Here is a 20,046-nt window from a genome sequence, read left to right on the forward strand (position 1 = left end):
GCCTACCTTGCTACTCCTGCTTGAGCTGCTTCCCCAGGCTTGCACTCTGCAAAGAGACAGATAAGAGAATAAGTCCAGATAAGACATTGATTTAAATGCAGAATTAACAAAATTCACTTTGATGGCTTGGACAAACATATATGAATATCAAATTATGTTGAACTAAAAGCTTAGAACAGACAGAAAAAAAAGAAAAAAAAAAACAATATAAGTTGATGCGAATGGGCAAATTCCACAAGTGATGAGCTTTTCATATTTATGATGATGATGCACACACATACACAGACCCACACACACCCACACCCAAACACACACAAATACAGATTGATAGATTTAGTTACTTAAGCCGAGGCCAAGTTAAGCTTTCATGCCTTTAAGTGGCTTTCGTCTCGCATATTTTGGGCATATTTTCTGGCATAAATATTATGTTACGACTCAATAAGCTTATGGACAGTTCTCTCCTCCTCTCCTTTGCCGCATTAGTCGCCTTTGAGACGGCCTACATTAGTCATTAGCCACAGCTTTGAGGTCAATTATGATGAGAATAGCTCGGACTACTCCAAATAGTGCTGATAAATTGATGTGTGAGCCCTCAAACATGCGGCCTAATGTAAAGTGTTGAATGTGCTTGGGCTTTCATTCATCTTCTTTTTTTTTTTTTTTTTGCTGCAGACACCTGCATTTAATTGCGGAATTATATTCACGCCTTGTTATCTTTTATAGACACAAAAAAATATATATATATATTTATCAAGCGAATCCTGCCAAAGGACAACGGCAATGGGGCGGTTATGTCGAGCTAACGAGCATTTAAAGTAAATAGCACCACAGAGCGGTGCCCTGCCGAGCTGGCGAGGCTAGGGAAAAGTTTTTGCTGCTCGACTGGTAATGACACCCATTAACGCCGCTCGAGTTAGAGCCGAACACCAGCTCCCAGCTCCCAGCTCGCAGCTTCTCTCGGGAGCCGCCTAACGCCGTTGGCTTACGCACTCTGTGTGCTAATCGGTATTTGCTTTTCTGCTTTGCTTTCGCAGCGTTTGCATAATTCCGTGCATCGCTGGCACTCCAAATACCCTAGAGCCCGAATGTCAAAATAGATCGACTCACTTGGGTGAAGTGCTGGACAAACTGTGTAAGCGAAGGCTGCTAATGAATGGTTTTTTTGGTCTCTGCCAATTAGCCCAATTCATGCTAAAAATTATCTGGATTCCTTAAACTGAATATGTGATAAAAGCATCGCTCACTCAGCTTGAGTGAATGGATCCTTTGCACTGAAATTAACCATAGGGAATTTTGCAGTTCAATTCGCCTCAATATATAAAACGCTTTCTTCTTGTATCTATTTTTGAGTGGATTTTATTTTTAGTAAGCCTCTCACCCGGCACAATCCAATTATTGTGCTGCAAATTCATTAAAGCCAAGTGCGAGAAAAACACAGGGGAGAGAGAGAGAGAGAGAGAGAGAGAGAGGCAAAGAGAGAGTGAGTGAAACGATGGGGAAACATGCCCACGGCTGAGAAAAATTAATTATCCATCAGCATTAGCGGGCAGAAGGGCAGCTGCGGCTCCAGCGTTGCCCTTCTGTCACTTTGCATATTTTCACAGCTCGTCATGCCGGGGATTTCCATTAACTTTTGCGTCAGGCTGCGGTCATCAATTAAAATTTAAAGTTAACAGAGAAGTGGCTCACGTTCGACAGTGTCACTGGCACACATGATGCCGCTCGATATTCCGGTATTTCCCTGGAGACAATGTCACGCATGGACCCAGAGCTCAGCCGAATTGTGCTGCATATGCGAATTTTCTGTAGTCCCATTCGAACTCTCCATATTTTAATGAAGTTGTAGTATGCCAACGAGCTCAGGCCTGAGTGGTTAAACTGGGAGTAGACCTGATGTGGGCGTGGCTAACTGCATTTACCCAACACGCCCTTTGAGCCAGCAAATATTTGCCTATATAAATTACTCGCATTTCTGGTGGGTCACGACGCGAGCGTGGAGTAAGCCGTACGTGCCTAGAATTTCGGAATTTCAGAATGAAAATATTTCTAAAATGTCGATTACCAGAGCAGCAAACACGTTATCCACTTGAGCCCATAAGTAACGAAGTTCAATACTCTGTGAACAATATAAAACTTTAATCTCATTTGGTTTTGCAGCGCAATAAGCTCATTTAAGTCAGTATAAATAAATAAATGTATTCTTCTCTAATTAGTTTCGTACGCTCTTCGACTAAATTGCACGATTTATTGAGCATTTCAGAATTTTATTGTGATCGAACCTCAGTCTATATTCAACTTGTAATTTGATTAGATGGAAACTGTGAACAGCAGAGCATCAATATGCATATAGGTTGCACTTGTAATTAGTTTACCCTCGATATTTAAGGTCAGGTCAGTGTGTTTACCTTGCTGCAGTTAAGAGCTTTATACATCACGCTTGAACTGAAACTAAATAATTAAGTTATGCACGGTCGAAGCGGGCGCCATATGACATGTCGGCAGCATTTTATTGCTGGGTGCTTAGTTGAGGGAATTAAAGGCAGTTAAGAGAGGAGCAGAAGCAGCAGGCGAAGACGAGCCTGGGCAATTATGGGCGGGTGCTGCTGCTGGCTGCCATTGCATACTTGAGAGAGCGCCCCAAAATTGAAATTTATGCATAAATTATGCGCATAAATGGACAAGACGAGGCAATAAACAAAAATAAAAATGCAAAAAGGCAAGGAAAGGTATGTACATAAAAACATTACAACGATGATAACACGACTCGCCAGCTCTGCTATCGTGCGACTCAGAGACACCCTGTAGCACGTCTGAAACACGTGCGGCAAATTCCTTCATGTATGCATATAATATAATTTAATATGTTGATAAATTCATTAAGATTCTGCATGAGCTTCAATTCCTCTTATCTCTTATAGGGCTGAGTGAGGGTAAACTTGGAATCAACTCAGCTAAGTTCATAATATGATAGTTAAACTATTTTAAATAAGGTAAACTTGGAGTCAATTTAAAATGAGATATATATATTTATTTAATATTATATTACGTCCAAAAGTGAAACTATTTTATATAATTATATAAGCTTGGAAAGTAAACCTGAAGTATATGAATTTAAAATGAGCTCAATTCCTAAAATAATATTATATTATAAACTGGAGCTAAACTCTTTAACAGAACTATATTTCAACAGTTGAGCTCATCAATTTGCCATTGGAATGACATGAACATTATTACATTATTACATTATTTATTCCATTATTTTATCTTATCTAGTCAATCTATCAGATTGAGCCACCGCTACTCAAACTTTATTTTTTTTGACATCTCAATTAGGCATTTCAAAAACTCAAAGTGAGCTACCTAAAATCAATATGCCTCCGATTGCCCATTTTACAGGGGCACAGGGTATACAAATTATTTTTCAACGCATGAAATTTTGATGAGGCAAAGGAGGGCCGGCAGGAGAGCCAAAAAGAAACGAAACGAAACGAAACGAAAGGCTCCTTTATTATTAAGCTATTTTGAACATTTCTCGTCGCTCGCTTCTTGCCATTTTACATGCTGCTCCACAGTGAAATGCAGCGTCAGCACAGCCGTGCAGGGACACGGGCACATTTTGTAAACAATTTGTGGTGATGACGCCTAGCAGCTAGCGGCTACAGTTGCTGCTCCGAGTGGGGAGCTGTGCCTGGCTAAATTGTTTCACAGTCGACACAAATGCGAATGGGATGTGACTGTTGTTGCAGCTGGTGTATCTGGTGTAGCTGTACATGGTTGCTGCTGTTGCTGTTGCTGTTGTTGTTGTTGTTTTGCTTCGTCCGTGGACAGTTACACAATTTGCTGCACAATCTAGCTGTGGCAATGGACTAACAAATAGAACATGCACGACTCTGCTTCCATATGGCTTAATTAAGCACAAACTAAATTCAGTTAAGCCAAATGCCTTGGCTTTAAGCGAGCTAAAGCTGCGATGAGAAAAATCGAATCTAATAGGTATAAGAAGACATACGAGCAAACGTATGGACAGCTTGTATTTCTTTTCTTTTTTTTTTTTTCTTTTTTTGTATTTTGGGTAGCTCGTCTCTAGAATCTAAGCCCTCCCATATGGCAGCTGTCCTACTTGATTTGTGTGTGTGTGTATCGATGTGCTCTTTCGAGCAGCCTAAGGAGCTTAGGTTGTCACCTGGCTGACACACAAATACACCCAGGCCAACACACTCATTCACACAAACTCACACACACACACACGAGGGTGAAACTTCTCGGTTATGCCTGAGTGCTCCTCGACCTAAATAAGATGCTCGCCTGATATCGTTCTTCTTTTTAAATTTTTAAAAATGTTTAGGGCAGTGAATCTTTACGTGTGTGTGTGTGTGTGTGTGAATCTATTTGTGCTTGCGCCCTCCCCGACTGGTGTAAATTTTTTAAGGATTGTAGAACTTACCCCAGTTACACTCTACATCTATCATTTGGCAACAAAACCATTGACATTTCCCACCCTTATGCAACACAATTAACCACGGCTATGGTAAATATGTAAAACAGCAAAAAAACATCCATATGCTTGGCATATTTCTAAAGTCCATGATCCATCCGGGCATTCTCTTTGGATGCCCCCTTCGATGCCAACAATGTTGACTCGTTTATTTGTAATAAACGCCAAGCCGAGCTGGTCAACTGTCTAATACTATGTGGAGATTCGATTAGTTCTGGCGCTGGCTGGTTAAGTTACTAAAATTGGAGATGGCCAACGCAATCATCTGACTAACATTGTAGAGCATTTGCTAGATAGCCACCGAGAGCGTGTTCGGACGCTGTTTTATGTGCTTTTTGTTTATGGCGCACTTCGCTGAAACAAACCAGCGTTCCGGAACATTGCACAATAATATGGCACAGCAGGAGCAGCGGGCAGCGGGCAGCGGGCAGCGGGCTGGGCCAGCAATGTCAACAAAAATAACAACAACATGCTGCAAACTCAAAAATAGAGAGCCAAAACAGGCGACAAGCGAACACCCTCAACCCGAACGCAATTGATTTTGATAACAAAAAAAAAAAAAAAAGAGCAATAATAAAATAAATGAATAAAATGAAAGGGCAGAGGAAAAATATAAACGGCGTACTTTGTTCGTCACTTGTCAGGCAGTTAAATCAAATTACATAAAGTTCATCGCTTTAAGTGCGTGGGCATGTGGGCGTGTGGGCGTGGCGGCGCTTCACTTGGCTGCAATTGATGATGCCTGATGATGTCTGCTAAGGATGCCATGATTACGAGAGCCAAGACAGCCCTCTCCACACGTCTCACTTGCTCCCACTGCTCTGAGAGACACACGCACCGAATGCAATGCAATGTCTAATGATTGCGTAATAATAGAAGTAAGAATAATAATGAGTAATAATAATAAGTAATAAATAGAAAGCTACTCACAGTCAAGCGAAACAAAATATTGACTCTCTCTCTCTCTCTCTCTCTCTCTCTCTCTCTCAAAATTCTAGTCCATTATCAAACACAATTTTACTCACTCAACTCTAGTCACTTGATGCCTCCAAATATCTTGAACAGAAGCTGTGCGAAATGCGTAATGCGAAAGCGTAGGAGTGAAAGTATGAGCTAGTGAGGAAAAGCCAAAACGTTTGCCCATTTGCTAATCGATCAATTTTTGATTCATCCCGAAGGACGGGCCAGCTAATCTACTGAGTAGCTGCAATGCACACAGCAACAAGCCATGAATGATTGGGCACTTTTGTTTATATTTAATAAAAAGGATTTTGACCTTGTGCCATGTGTGTGGTTTTGCGGATCTATTTAACGTCGCATCTCTGCTACTTCTAACCAGAGCCTTTTGTATACCCTGCACGAAGTCAATTTAGGAAGTATAACTCTATATATATGAAAGGCACATTATAAAGATCCAATTAAAAATCAACTTTATACTTATGTTTTTACTCTTTCCAGCTAATTAATTTTTTGCAAAGGAAGTATTGAAATATAGGGTACATCCGTAGTCAACCACATGTGGCTGGGCTCACATGTTTATTGCGCCCAAGGGAGCGCACACCTAAGCCAATGTGAATTTCCCATAAATTATGTCAATCGTTGCCAATTTGTTGGGCATTATTAAGCCCGGCTAAACTGCCAGGTGAATGTCCTTGAAGCGTGCCGAGACTTGCCCAACTCCCGGCCTCATAGGGCGGGAGAGCCCAAAAATATATCTCTATGTTTTGCTCTGCGCTCTGTGGCATTTCCAAAATCAATTATATTTTTTTGTCTCCTGCGTCGCGTGGCAACTGTTTAATTATGCACGTGCTCGGCCCTGGAAGTGCCACAAAAACTTTACTCATAAGCTATGCGAGCGGTTTCTGCTGAGCTCGCGCAAACTTTGTGCGCCACGCCCACTCGGGTAGCGTTACGGTTACCGGCATTAGAGCATGCCCTCGTGAGACTTTTTGTAATGTATGCAAAAATCTAAGGAATAACTTTAAATGAATTTTATACTTCCCACCAGAGCTCGGGCACTGGGGATGTGTGCGAGAGAGAGAGAGAGAGAGAGAGAGAGAGAGAGAGACTAGAATAAAAGCCAATAAATCAATGACACATACTATGGCTGCTCTTGTCTACGCCCAGTCGAGGAAAAGTTCAAGGCCGTAATCCCACTTGATGCCGCCACAAATATGCCAATCATGTCATACATAATGCATGGCATGGACATGGGGCTGCAGGAGCTGAGCTGGACAGAGGATGCTATCTCCAGATTGTAAGCACTAAATGGGCAGCAAATTGTCAGCGCATTGTCTAACAACAGGTTAGTGTCTGATATTTCTTGCCTCTCATTTATTATTACATACAACAAATTTATATATTTTGTTTGACCCGGCTATCGCAAGCCAATTACAAAATGGCAACTGCTCGTGGGGCCAGTCAAAAACTTTTCCCATTAACCAAGAACTTGGAATATATTTATATACTTCTACAGAGAGAGGGAGGGAGGCAGAGAGAGAGAAAGAACTAGAGAGAGAGAGAGAGAGAGAGAGAGAGAAGGAGAGAGAGGAAAAAGGAAAACAAAATTTTGTGGCACGCAAATTAAATAATAACAAACTCTAATTGGGTTCTACTTGAATGATTTTAAATATTAAAGATGATACCCTTTAATATTAAATTGAGTTTCGGCTGCTAGAAAAAAAATATGAAATTTCGACTTCGCTTAATACTCATACTCATTCACGAAAATGAATTAAGTATATTGAGAATAGAATTGAGTTGAGGATCAAACTATTTCGATGCTCTTGAAACTAGAGCCTTGAAATGTGGAGCATATATGCTGAAAATACAGAGTGACGAGATTTTCCCACTATGGTCCACAATGGGCATGAGAATGAGAGCAATGAGAATGCATTTCCCGGTAACTCAGAAGCCATACTACCATTGTTGCTGTGCTAGACAATTGAAAAGATATGACGGATATTAAAGAAAATCAGGGGCGTGGCCAACTGAATAATGACTTCCACAAATTTATAAGTAAAATATTTCAACTCTAACGGCTATTAAGGCATATTTCAATTTCCGTTCCTTGGCTTACTTCAAACAAACTATAAATCTATAGATCCACTGATTTCAGTTACTTAAGAAGCCAGAGATTTAACCCATGCTCATTTTGTGAATCTAAATTTAATTGGCTGCAGAAATCGAAACAAAGACTTGATGAATCTATACGATACTGACAATTTGAAGTAACAAATGAACGTCAGCTGCTGATTGGGACGCCGCCTTTTGATTGGTTCGCTGCCTTTGGCCTGTCAGCTGAAAATCAAAATGAAATTGACAGCAATCAGTTAAGGGAAAAACAATTAATAAAATTCAATGGCAGCCATAAAACGGATTGAGGGCCAAAAGCGGCGAAGGCCGAGATTCTTACGGAGTGGGCATGGAGCCTCAAGGGGGCCGTTACTAACTAAGCTGGGCCGAACTTTCACTTCGTGTCTCTGGCATTATAAATAATGCAGGCAATCGATTTATTGACTGATTCACATTTTGTTTGTACTGAAATAAGAACACAAACACCAAATACCAAAGTAAATGAGCAGCCAGCCGAATGGACAGCATACAGCTCTGGGCCCGAAAAGTGTGCGACAATAAAATGAGTCAACAGACGTCACGGAAAAATATTCACTGCGCCCCAAGGCGAGGCGAGGCCAGGCAAGGCTACAGCACAAGAAATGACCATTTTATGAAGTGTTTAATGGATGTTAAGTATGTGTGCTTGTGTGTGAATGTGTGCTTGTGGTGTTTGCGTTTGTGTTCGTGGCCTTGTTGTGCGTGAATCCGGCATTATCTATAGGACATTAAATTGACTACATTTCTGTGCCTGGCTAAACATAGTTTGAGGAATTGAGTTGGGTGCTCCACTCTGGCTATTGTCCAGGCATAATTACAGACCTATTGACTTGGGTTTCCATTCGTCAACTCATTCCTTCCGAGTCTTTACAATCTGAAATGACGTCGCCTTCTAGAGCAAGGTGTAAGTCTGCAGCCTTTTTGCCATTTGAGTGCTGGCTGAGAGAAGAGAACGTGCACGAAACTAAAGCAATCCCATCAACTAAAAAGCATCTCAACATGTGTTCGTTGTGGAGCGCACACACACACACACACACACACACGAATACACATATACACAAGTGTATGAGAGTGTGTATCTCATTTGAGATGGCAACTAAGGCGGCCGCTGCAAATGGCAGCACTTAAGTCCCCCGGCCAGAACGACAAGCGCATAAAAATGGAAATGAAATGCCAAAGCAGTGCGACAAGCGACCGTTGCGCCGCCACACCGCACCCCTCGCCACACCACAGCCCCTCCGTCTCTGCGCCCATAGAGAGCTATGCACTGGCACAGAAATGACAAATCGCTGCTGCGATGAGCTCAAAATTATTCGGCTTGATTGCATTAGAGGCCATGAAATGCGCTGATTTGTTTAACTAGACGAGCCACGAACAATAGCCGACCATGTCGGCTTAGGTTACACACACCATGTCAGCCAGAATGGCGGCCAGGCAATTAATGGCGCCAACACGAATAGAGAAGCCGAGCGAACGGAAAACTTGGCCCGACTGCGGCGCTCAAACTTTCGACTTTTCTGTTTAGTTTGCAGCGTCAATATTGAATTATACGCGTAGTTAGCCTGAGTGCAAAAGAAGTTAGACGTCTACTAAATGCTTGCATATTGCGATATTTTATTAATTATACTGAGTAGCCAAGCAACTAGGGATTATGGCTTATATATTTCTGATGATAAACAAAATAATAATATTATTATATATTCTGAAAACTGCAGCAAAAACTCTAACAAGAATTGAATCCATCAGGGAGAGAGAGAGAGAGAGGGAAAAAAATGGCATACTATATCTGTTTGCTTTACACCGTAGTAGTTATATAAAGCTAGTCATCTACCAATAATTACATATATCTATATTTTATTAATTATGCTGAGTAGCCAAACAACTAGAATTTATGGCATAAATAAATCAGATGACAAACAAATGCATCTGGAATAGTATAAATATAGGCAAAATAATGTTATTATTATATATTCTTATAGCTGCAGCAAATACTCTCACACGAGTAGTATCCATCAGAGAGAGAGAGAGAGAGAGAGAAGACACATGATAGCTGATAGCTTCACACCTTTGGGTATTGCAGCGCCTGCTTATTCCGGTGCACACATTCAAATTTGAGGCAAGGTTAATGACGATTCCATACTCATCACACTGCAGTGCACTCTGCAGAGCGGATTGTGAGAGCCAAGCGGCAAGTGGCGTAATAAGTGGCAACTTTGACGTGAATAGCCGGCGCCCGAAAGGCCAAAAACGAGAATTTGATGCAGTCGAGTTGCCAGCACAACATGGCAATAAAAATCTATGAGCATGTGCATGGGGGATATGCGTGTGCTTGCTTTTCACTTTACAGATATGTTTACCGCGCACAAATGTGCGAAATACTTAGCGACGCAGAGTCGTTGCCGGCGCTAAGCCCACTTTGACCTACTTGATGCAGCCTACGAACGTGTAGCACTCCAGGCATATTATGCGCACAGAAATGTTGGCGGGCCAGCGAGACGTCGCGACGGCGGCCGCAACTTGTTAGCCTGCTTTTCATGACGATGCATTACACGGACAATCAACGCCTCCTTAAAAGCTTTTCACGTCCAGGGCGTCCAGGGCGGCGCCATCGGAAGCAGCGAAGGCAAAATATTTAAGCTGAGCATCTCTTGGTGCATCCGTCGGCCCTTTGAGCAGGCGCCCACATGAATTTTCAATTAAAAACGCCTTGGCTCTTCACACATTTCACATTTTTGCTGGTGCTGCATGGGCGGGCTTTGTTTTTGACAGCCCTTCGCTTCTGCCGGCACCGGAATTAACAACCCGTGAAATATGCCCCAAAATGTATGCTTTGTTTTTCACATTCGCACAGACGCCCTCCCAGGCATCCCCCTCGACCTTGACAACATGACCCACGGCTGCAACTTAATCACCTAACAATAAGAAAAGCAAGCAGCGACTGCAGACGCCTTTTGTTGCCTTGTCGGCAGCAATAACATTACCACTAATTGGCCGATTAATTAGTCAAAGTTGACAAATTAATGATATGATAACGAAAATAATAGCAACTTATTTCACAACATATTCCAATATATTCTGTGGCTTACAACTTGACGGCTACGTGAGCCCCAGCTGTAAGTACGCTCAAATAGTTCCCCGTGGCCTCTGTCAGTTTAATGAGCCTCTCAATATGCACGACACATGCTGCCTGCAAAGTGCCATTCCACCACTCGCCCAGGAGCACCACGTACTCCCATCAGCCGCAATTTTAAATTACTAAATTGCAACACATATGAGTTATGCAAAAGGACGCGTTATTTAAGCTAAATTTTATGATTTCATGAGCTGCAAACAATTTGTTAGTATTTTTAATAATTTTAATAATACGGCTTACTTTTGTCAGATACTTAATATTTTATTTATTCAGCAGTTTTATCTAAAAATATATAAATCAGACACCTTCACTCTTCTGTCTTACTCCATATTATATGCTAAAGCTGAAGGTAAACTCAATTGGTTTAATATATCCATATATACATACATATATATAAAATATATGGATACAAACGGCTATTCAGTCCCAATTATCATTCAATAATCTAGGGTATTCGAAAGCAATGAAATGTGATTCGTATTCAATGAATTCAATTTAACTTCTCTTTCTGGCATATACAAACTTAAGCAAATTCCAATAAAACCTTCCAAAAAAGATTATGCCATTTCAGCAAAGTTTCAGCGCCAAATCTTAATACTGTGAAACACCGAAGTTTTAGCCAAGCTTATGTTGTTCTAACAGAGTTGCAGCTGAAATAATTTTACACTTTTTGCTGGTCCTCTCACTTAGCTCAGTCAAGGCAGCGGCACAAATTTTGGCTGTGAATCAATCAGTTGGAAGAAACTATTGAAGGCGTGCTCAGAGTAAATCAGAAGTTGGCCTTTCAATTTGCGATTTCTGATCGATCTGACAAGAAGCAAACGTAGCAACTTTTGTGGAAGTCCAATTCAGTCCATTCAATCTTTTATGTCTTTTATGATATAGTTGTTGCCAGTAATAGAGGGAAAACCTGATATTGACAGCTATGCGAGGCTCTGAATGCATTTTCCCGGCCACTCACACAATTCAGCTTTCCTTTTCATATTTTGAAGAATGATATTCAATGCGGGCTCCGCACATAGCTTGGAGCGTGTCAAAAGTTTTATGAGGCTGTCAAGGTCTCTGCTTAAACTATCATAAAATAATCACAATAAAAATGCAAAACTTTTCCGTAGCTTCAACCGAACCATGGCGAATCGAGAGCCAACAATGGGAATACAGTTGAATGGCAAGGCCAGCTCAGGGGCTGTGAAAGACAAAAAACTTAACGGAGTGATGTGAGGCTGGTACACGAAATTTTCGCTAGCTATTACTCAAGAGCTGGCAAAGTTCAAAGGCCAGCAGATGCTGCGAATGGCCCACAGAATGGGCCAAAAAGTGGAGCAGCAATGCAAAGTTTGGCTCTCTGAATGTGCAGGTGATTAACACACAAATCTAATAAATGCCAAATGCCAAGTTCTGGGGCAGCTATCATTAATTATCAAAGATCTGTAAGCGGGCCATATCGAAAAATGGTTGAGCCCAGCTAATTAATTTTTCATAATTATCATTGGCCTCGGCTAAAAGTTTTCACGGCCTTTCGTTTGCTCAAATGCCCAAACAGCCATTCAAGTTGAATAATGAGCCGAGTAAAATTACTTTTGCTCGTGAAAAACTAAAACGCGCACAGTTTTAATTGGAGCATTGCGCAAAAATAAACAAACAGCAAACAAAAAAGGCAGCAAAGGCTAAAACTCGATGAAACGAACCGACACTGAGAGAAATATTTCACTTGTTGTTATCTTCTTTAGTTCTATTAGCTTATTACAGTCGTCAAATATTAAATAGGTAAAAGTAAAATATATGAAATTTAATAAAATATCTTTAATTAAACTTTATAAAATAAATTTCTTGCTCTTCTGTTATTTTTATTTATTTTTTATATATTTCTTATATATTATTGCCTGTATTTATTATGTGAAATGTGCATTCATTCATACTAATTTTAAACAATTATTCAAAATAATTGTTTATAAAAAAATCCATATACAACACAAAGTGTTTTCTTTAAATATTCTTTGGGTATTGCAAAGTTACGCACTAACATTAATATAAATATTTATGAGAAATACTTATATGCACTTATATATTTTTATTATATTTATAGTAGTATACAGTATACAATAAACTCAAAATCTGTATATTGATTTATATTCAAATATATGTATGTTGATTTATAAATAAATATTTTTAAATTAAAAACCCATCAATTAGAAAGTATGTCAGATACTGGTTTCTCCATGAAGGGTAGAGCCTTGACTTGGTTTTACCAAAGGACCGCCTACTTGGAACCTCAACACTCTGTACATATATAGGACAACTCGTATTCGCCACTTGGCACTTACCCAGATTTTCCTTTTTCCGGCCTTTGAATTGCGTTCGTTAGTTCTATTACACTTTGTATGAATTTAATTGTGGCTTTAGTTACTTGAACTCTTTATTGTTAAATAATAATTTGTGCACTTGTTTTGTTTTGTAAATTATTGTGACTTATATTGCTTGTGATATAATTAGAGCCTCTGAAACAGGTAACGTTTTTGTAATTCCAGATCCATTTTAATTGCACTTGCTTGTACAAAAAGCAGATGTAATTTTCACTGGCATATCTGACGTATGCCGAATATTTAATAAACAGTTCTCCAAAGATACCATGTATCACTCATACGTCACGTTGTCAATTTGTTTTGCTCGTCGACAGATGTCTCACACGCACACACACACACACACACACACACACGCACACTCTCACTAGAGTGGGCGGAGCTCAGCACGTGCACTTGACATTTAGTGTGACAGATCTCTCGCCCCGCCATTCCCTCTCACACACCACTTGCGCAATAAACAATACAAAAATCTAGAATAAAAGCAAAAAACGAGAACAACTTTCTGCAATACATCGAGAAATGTATACAAATTCAAAACAGATAGCAATCAGTGACGTAATAGAAATTGCCTACAGTTTAAGGTGGCAACATATAAAAAAAAAAAAAAGAGAAACTATGGCACAGTGGAGCAGAACTTAAGCAGAAAAGCATGCAATTAATGCTCCTCTCGATTCTGATTTAATTATTATTAAGGCCCATGATGGTACCTGCTGTGACTTGATGTATTATAATTCTGAAACTAGGAATAGCCACATGAAGTACAATCACACAGGTTATGAGGAAATTCAATTTTCCACATCAAAAGTCGCCAGTGAAATTCTATGCATTTCAGATATCCCATAATCGTATGCAATGCACAGTTGTACATATTTGAATAAAAAATGGCATAATCTACTATATTCTTTGAATAATAATTTCGAGCTTGGCAGTCAGTCATCATATCCATTCGCCATTGGTGCTTGGTGCTTCCGGTGTCGCTGTGCGTGTTGGCGTTGCGTGCCTAAAATGTCATTTTCTTGTCCTTGGTGGCAATTGTCAAGTGCGCGCGTCAGGATGCTTCCCCACGTTCCGTCCGTGGGTGATATCGTGCGAAAAGCGCAGCTGGGTTCGTCGTCGTGCTTAGCTCAAGTGTCATTGCCAATCAATGGAAGTGAAGTGTCCAAAATGCCAAGCACAATGGCGACAATGGCGCGGCTAAAACGCACTTGCCAACTTCCTGTCCAGTCAGTTAACCTAATGACCGGCATTCATGGGCCTGCTGGGCCTTGCTCCGCTCTCTGTTTTTTTTTTTTTTTTTTTTTTCGTTTTCGTTTTTCTTGGCCACTTCAGTCCAGCACTTGGTCATTTTATGTCCTTTGCATGGACAGCGTTTTCTGTCATTCAATTTAACTTGAGATAATGTTTCAATTGCCGAAATAGAAATGCTCTGAAGCGAGGACACGTCAGTTTTGTAGTGGAGGTATTTTTTTTTTTATTAGCCACGTGGCAAAGGCGCCTGCTCTAAAATAAAAACATATTTTCAACTCCAGATACTGCCAAGTTATGTCAGGAATGAAAAATTATTGCATAAATTAATTACGAGTACAGTCCAAAGAACGTGCAGGCAGCCAGCCAGGCAGCTGGCTAGGAAGGCAGTTGAGCAGAATGTAGAGCCTATATCCTTGCCTCGACGACGATGGCGGCGGCAAATAATTGAGCACGTGCCTCAGGGCAAAGGAGGCGCCAGTGCCACCAGTCAGCGTAGACAGCACACGCCGCGTATACGTAATGTGACCTGATACGAGTTGATGGGTGTGCATGCACACATACATACATACATACTTGTATATACATGCATGTGTCTATGTAAAAATATGAGAACATGCAATTAATAACATGTGCATGAAGAGGAAAGCCTGCCGTTAAGGCTTTTCCCAAATTGCTGGCACATAAAATTTAATTTTCGAATCTGCCAATCGCATGAGAAAAGGCGGCGCTAATTTGATGATAGCCTAAGCTGTAACTGAATGGCGCTAATGAACAGCCTAAACGAATTTCGAGGAATTTCAATTTGCAATCTCTAAACAGAAATTAACACAAGGGTCAGCTCAGTTTACATTCAATAAACTTGAGTTTTTATTTTAGGGTATATTTTCTTCTTCTACATACATATATAATTTATTTGAAATGAAGCGCAATGTAAACAGCAAAAGTCGGTGGAAAATTGATTCGAAGCAGCAAGCTATTTACATTTGGGTATACAGATACAAGAAACAATTTTCGAATTGAGCAGTCTATATTACGCATACGTCACGTGTGCCGCTATTTTTTGTAATAAATAAATCAGTTGACTCCCCAACTTTGGCACTGAAGTAATCATTAAGCAACGTGTTTCATATTGATGAACTTTGATGATGATTTCATTAGAATTTCATTCGATTTCACTCAATACTTTCTGTTATTTTTATTTCAATTCACTTTTGTGTTTGGCTTTGTTCTGTGTGTGTGTGTCTGTGTTGGCCTAACCTTTCGAGGTGGGCTGACGGCGGTTGATTTTAAAAATAGCAGCCGTAGTCAAGGGCAAGTTATGGTTAACTTGGAAGCCGTATAAACGACTAGCATTGCTGCAAGGCGAGTAGCCAACGAAACAATGAAATAATAACAAAAGGCAAAAAGTTTATTTTTGTTTTTTACCTATTTGTGTTATTTGCTTTTTCTTTGTTTTTGTGGTCATTTGTAATTGTTTTTCGCTTTATTTTTGCTTTTTTGCTTTTGCTCTCAATTAAAATTCATTTGGCTAAAGAAATTCAAATCAAAGCCAAGTTTTTTTTTTTCCTTCTTTTTTTGTTGCATTTTTTTGTTTTGTTTTTGCTTTCTCGTGCTACATTGAATGAGAGCTCTTTTCTTGTGTCACACACACACGCACACACACACACACTCACACACGCACTGAGCACAGACAATTTGATATTGTTGTTGCTCTCAACACGTTTCAAAGTTGTTGTTCTTTATATCTAATAGAGGAGCAAGCGCTCTGAGTACCGTTAGCTGCGATGGCTTCCATACAACTGAAACTGCAAACAGAACGTTCTAACGACGCTGTCGGCCCCGCCATGTGCTTCGAACATGTTGCAAGCGATAATTGTGTTGTGTTTTGGTTCGATGTCCGCCATGCGGCGTCATAGCACGCTGCAGTTTCTTCCGCTAGTAAGCTGCAGCCCATACAAATAGCCAATTTTACTTAAGATATTTATATGGTACGTAAATAATTGCTTGCTAACGAAGATTAAGTATGCTATTGGCCAATGGAATGAGCGTGCGTCTTTACCCCACAGTTTCTTGAGGTTGGAGGCCTTACAATATAAATACCTCAATGGAAATTATATACAAGAATTTATTTACATTCGCATTACGCAACTAAAAACAATGAACAATGATTATAATTTTACGTAATTAGTCTCCTTAAATCCGAAAATTACCTTTTGTATTTAAGTATTATTTCTATTTTTCCACAGTGCCCTAGAAATCAAAAGGAACTCAAATAAAAGGATTAGTCCTAATCCGCTATGGGAACATTTTGATTTGACTGAGCTGAGCTGCTGCAGGATGAATAAAATGAGATGACATGGTCCAACTGTTACGAATTTAAATTAAATAAATTACGAGCGTAACTGAAACACACACATCTCAGAATTTACGTGAGAATGCAAAAGAGATTTATCTCTTCATGATAGACTCTCATAAGCGAATGTTCAATCATAGCATAGAAAAAAATAAACTGAATCATTTTTTTTATCATCAGTATACCCTTCTTCATCTAAAATAAAAAAATATTAAGTTGATACTAATATTATTATTTTTATACCTAATTTTTTTATTGTAATTTTGCATTCATATAACATCGAATTCTCCAATAACCATGTCTTAATCCCGCATTTCTCTCGATAATCGTCAGTATTCAAGCCTTTTGTCTTGCGGCAGTCGAACCCTTAATTAAAGCAGCCAGCCAGCCCCATGAAATGCTGCTCAGCTCAATAGAATTTTGCAAGCAAGGCGTGTGAGCAGACAACTGGAGCAGGACATCAGCAAGCTCCTTATCCTTGCCAAGTCAGCGAGCAGCATTCTTGGCTGACACGTAAAATATGCCAAGCTGGAGGGAATTTTGCGGCATTGCTGGCATAGCTGGCAGTGTGTAAAATGAGCGATAAGCGAGCCAGCCCGGCAGCCAAGCGGCAAGCGACAAACCACTTGCCCATGCCCGTTCCCATACATACAAAGTGCGGCACAGCACCGTCTGCAGTTTATGCGTGCTGTAGTAGTTAATAAAGCGCCAACGGAAGACGCCACGGCACTGTCACAGCACCAGCAGCACCAGCAGGAGCAGCAGCAGGAGCACCAGCAGGAGCAGCAGCAGCAACAGCAGCAACTGGCTTCCCAAGCAGCGAACAATCAATTTCACGTCAATTGGTTCATATTTTATAGGCTAAGCTGAGTGGGAACAGGATGAGGAGAGGCAAGGACGACTACTGAAACTCGTTGCTGGCGGCTTAATGACCGCACTTGTGGTCGAGCGTTAAGGTTATAGTTCAGAAAGCGCTAAACTGGAAGTAGCTGCTGCTCTTGCTGCTGCTCCTGCAGCTGCTGCTCCTGCTCCTGCAGCTGCTGCTGCTCCTGCTGCTGCTGCTCCTGCTGCTGCTGCCACACAGCCACAAAATTGAAGTAGCGGTGACTAATATACAAGCAACGCAAATACTTGACCTATAATATTTTGTGGTTAACCAGCAGCAAGCTGGACCTGGCACTGCCCATCGTTGTGACTTATTGAGCTGCATCATAATTTAATCATGCTGCTGCTATAAGCAGCTTGTTAAGCACACAACTCGCCTGAGCCGGACAAGTCTGTCAACAAAGCGGCTAGAGATGGAGAATTTCAAATTTGATGCTGCCTAAATATATTGATTTAGGTAAGTAGAACAACTTGATTGGTTTAGAGTAAAATACGCACATTCAACTTATTTACTGATTCCAAAGCTTCTATTCAGTATGCATCCAGCAGCCTAATGGAGCTCGGAGAGCTGAGTCCGTGCTACTTCATACATAATGTCATATGAATAGAGCTACAAAATAATATTTGGATGAACATAAATGAAAAACAGTCTATGATTTAATGCAATTTAATTATTGAAATCTGATAAAGATAGCGAACAAAAATTATAACAATATTAAATAAACTTTTAGCTACATTTCCCATATTCAATATTCCCTGCCAATAGTTGGCATATTTTTGTATGACAGTGCACAATGTTGTCTGGGAAGCGTTGCGTTTTATGTAAAATTGAAACCGGAAACAGCGCCCAAGCGCCCAAGCGCCGGCCAAGTCGATGCGATCACAACAAAGGGTGAAGTCGGCTATATGAGCTGGCCAACTGCGTCATTGTAGCATTTGATTGATTGTCCTGAGGCCTAACATGGCGCCAGATACACACATATATATATATATATATCTATATATACATGATGTCCTTCTCGAGCAAGCATGGCGTATGCGTAACGCGATACAAAACAAATATGCTGAACCCATGACCGCCGTTACTTTCCGGCAAGCAGCTTTCTGTTCGCCATTTCCTCTTTACGGGCAGACTGCCAGCCAATTAATTTGCATCCTTTTACAGCAATTCGCTTTCAGGTGCAGCAAAGCGATGACAATTTTGTGCTCTTGCGCGTATTTATTTTTTATTACACTAAATATATGCGAACGAAGAGAAATATACACTAGCTATGCAGATATATGTTGAATATCTATCAAAATATGTAACAGGATAAATTAGAGATGTTTTGGACTTATTTTGGACATATTTTTCATCATAGGTTGATCATTGATCTCTTATTATTATTATTAAGATTTTTTAGTATTAACTATTATTTAGTAGTTGCTTCACATCTCCATATATATAAACCGTTACTCTCACTGACTATCTGTATAGAATGTACGAGCTTCGTGATGCTGTGCACGTGTTTTTTTTTTCACAATTCTAGCTATTTTAGGTGACCTTTTCTAGCAATTTTTGTGCATTCCAAACGAGTGGCATTTTTGTCGTTTTGTTTACGCCTTTCGCCTTTGTTTTTAGGGTCGCTTTAGATGCCAAGCGTCTAATGAGCGTCTTTGACTCAAGTGTGTGTGAAGGCCAAAGGGGCTGCCACTCGCGACTTGGTGGGGCCGTCCATTAGGCTAATGGCAGCTGACAAGTTTTACAAACTAGAATTACATGCATATAGTATGTACATGCATGCGGTGTGCCGATATTTAAGTTCGTCGTTTTACTTCCACTAATACATCTGTAGCTTAAGTCGTAAACCGCAGTTGCGAGTCGAGTCAAGCGAATTCGATTCGAGGCGCGCCACAGCGCACTATACAAATCGTTCCACACTTTGCAGCACTTAAACGCGGATAACCACATGATAAAATTAGACGATTAGCCACTGGCACGACCACAAATACTCATCACACACACACACACACGCATAGCCCCAATACCTATTATATACACACGCTCACACACTCTCGCATATGTATGTGCTCATATGCTCAAAAGCAGACCGTGGCCAGACTAAATAAACAGCACAGCTGGCGAGACATTAAAGTTGTTGTTGTTGTTGTTGTTGTTGTTGTTGTTGTTGGGATCCCCTTTGCCACATGCCCCACAGTTGAAGCATGCCCCAAGCCTGGCGAAATAATCTATAAAAAATTGCGCTGTTGAGTTGTTCTCGGCGCGTTGTTCTTGCAAATAGCTAATAAAAAATCGTTTGAAATTTGTTGAACAAAACATAACCGAAAGGCATAAAGTGATAAGAAAATAATTACCTAACCAACCTAGCCATAAACAAATATCGAAAAAGGGGATTTTTCTTACTTCTTAAGGTAAACTAAAGAAAAATAATATATTATCATATTTTGTACAGAT

At 40.3% G+C, this 20,046-nt stretch overlaps 1 protein-coding gene across 1 annotated transcript in view; it reads right to left on the reverse strand.

Moving 5' to 3' along the window:
- The window catches only part of LOC108610191 (uncharacterized), a 52,898-nt gene extending 36,991 nt beyond the window's left edge, over window positions 1-15,907 (reverse strand). Inside the window, exons 1-2 of the transcript XR_016269449.1 lie at window positions 13,067-15,907; window positions 7-46 (exon numbers count right to left, since the gene is read on the reverse strand). The gene's annotated coding sequence lies outside the window, so the exon portion shown is untranslated. The remainder of the gene's footprint in view (window positions 1-6; window positions 47-13,066) is intronic.
- Between the last annotated feature and the right edge of the window lie 4,139 nt (window positions 15,908-20,046).

The sequence above is a fragment of the Drosophila arizonae genome, chromosome 3, assembly GCF_054131065.1.
Source record: "Drosophila arizonae isolate 15081-1271.41 chromosome 3, UAZ_ARI_1.0, whole genome shotgun sequence".
Lineage (NCBI taxonomy): Eukaryota > Metazoa > Arthropoda > Insecta > Diptera > Drosophilidae > Drosophila > Drosophila arizonae.